Below are 2,319 nucleotides of genomic sequence, written 5' to 3' on the forward strand. Positions count from 1 at the left end.
ATTAACAACCTGAGATATGCAGATGACACAACCTTGCTTGAGGAATGTGAAGATGACTCAAAGCACTTACTGGTGAAGATAAAAGACTGCAGCCTTCAGTATAGATTACTTTTCAACATAAAAATATATATACATTTACAACTGTACCAGTAAGCAACATCTCAACAAGTGGAGAAAAGTTGAAGGTGTCCAGAATTTTATTTTATTCATAACCACAATCAATGTCCATGGAAGCAACAGTAAAGAAATTAGATGACTTATTGCAATGGGCAAATTTTCTGCAAAAGACCTCTTTAAAATGTTGGAAAGCAAAGATGTTAATTTGTGGACTAAGTCACATCTGATTTAAGCCTTGGTATTTTAAATTACCTCATATGCATGTGAAAGTGGGACAATGAACAATGAAGACTGGAAATAGAATTGATGCATTTGAATTATTTTGTTGGCAAAGAATATTGAATATACTACCAACTGCCAGAAGAGCAAAGTAATATATCTTGGAAGAAGTACAGCCAGAATGCTCCTTCTTAGAAGGGAGTATGAGGAGACTTTTTCTCACATATTTTGCACATGTTATTAGGAGGGACCTGTTCCTGGAGAAGGGTATCATGCTTGGTAAAGTCAGTGTCAGTGGAAAAGAGAAAGAGCCTCAAGGAGATGGATGGACACACTGACTTCAACAATGGGCTGAAATACAATGACTGTGAGGATGGCCAACGACTGAACGGTGTTTTGTTCTGTTTTAAAAAGAGTCACCGTGAGTCAGAATTAATGGGATGACACCTAAAAATAATCACAAAATAAACCTGGGAAACTGGATTTTGCAACTGGATGTGTGTAAGCAGTATCAATTACATTTTCTTCCCATGTAGAGTCCTTTACTGTTATAAAACACACTTGGTTGCTAGTGCAAAATTTGGAGGGAAGTTCAAGTACATCCACAGACATCTCAAAATAAATGCTTGACCATCTATTAAATATTACCCATTGAAAACCCTATGGATCATGGTTCTAATCTGAAACACATGGAATGTCCATGAGTCAGAATTTACTCAATGACAAATAATTTATGATGCAATTAAAAGAGTGACTGGCTAGTACTAGAATTTACCCTAAAACTTATTAGTTTCCTGTAAATTTTTTATTATATACTTTTAGTTGCTATTTTAACATTCATTTCTAAACTAGTAGTATAGTTGTTTGTTTCTTAGGAGTCCTCTTTTTACCAGGGAGGACATACATTTAATGGCTAATCTAAAACATTATCTATTCTGTCCTACTTTCATTTCTAACATTGGATAACACTATGACTTTTCTGCCCTTTCCCAAAACTTATGAAGATATCAAAGGGAAAAGTGCATGTCTGCACAACAAATTGAGGTGGGTAAGTATAGGTAACTATTGTTGTCAGGTGCCATCCAATCAGTTCCGACTCATAGTGACCCTTCGGACAACAGGATGAAACATTGTCTAGTCCTATGCCATCCTCACAATTCTTGCTATGGTTTGGCCCCTCATTGCAGCCAGTGTGCCAATCCATCATGTTGGAAGTATACTAAAGGGTACCTTGAAGCACAGGTTCTTACAATTCTGAACATCTATTAATTGCATAAAAGAAAAAACAAACATACTTGGAGTTTTGGAAATTCAGACATTAGGGTAGAGTTTCATGTTTACCTGCTAATTTCATGGAAGAAAAGTATTTGGATTTATTTAAATTGGTGTCTAACATTCCTTTCTATAGCACTGCTGGATTTAAACTATATTTACAAAATGAATAGTTAGCTTAACCCAAAGAATATTTTATTTGAAATGAGTATGTTGGGTGAATTTCCCAAGTAATGCACCTATAGTAATAATGGTTGATTAAAATTCTTCTTTTTTTGCTTCTTAATATGTAGGAGTAATAGATTCGCAATAATACAGATAATGTCCTTTTTCTTTAAATTGTCACCTGATGACACAATGCTTAGTGCTTATCCTAATCATTGTTTATCTTAAGTTGTCAAACCAGATTAGTTCCATTTCAACATTATTTACTATTATATGGTATTGTTTAATGTTTACATTTAAATATTTTATCTACTGTCTATACTCAATTTATCCATCGTTTCACTGCGAGTATCTGAGTATCTGCTAGAGACTTGAGTTTTTCCTTAACTCTTTCCTCTGTCTTACTCACACCTAGGTAAGCACTGGCGGGATTGTGCCTAGTCTCCGGGAGTGAGGTAAGCACGGGCGGGCTTGTGCTTACTCACTGATCTGCACTGAGCACTTTCCCTTGTTACCCTCCTGAGAGGGACTGGGTCTCTGGGAGCA

The sequence above is a fragment of the Orycteropus afer genome, unplaced genomic scaffold (genome assembly GCF_000298275.1).
Source record: "Orycteropus afer afer isolate SDZICR_OR568_19922 unplaced genomic scaffold, OryAfe1.0 scaffold00076, whole genome shotgun sequence".
NCBI lineage: Eukaryota > Metazoa > Chordata > Mammalia > Tubulidentata > Orycteropodidae > Orycteropus > Orycteropus afer.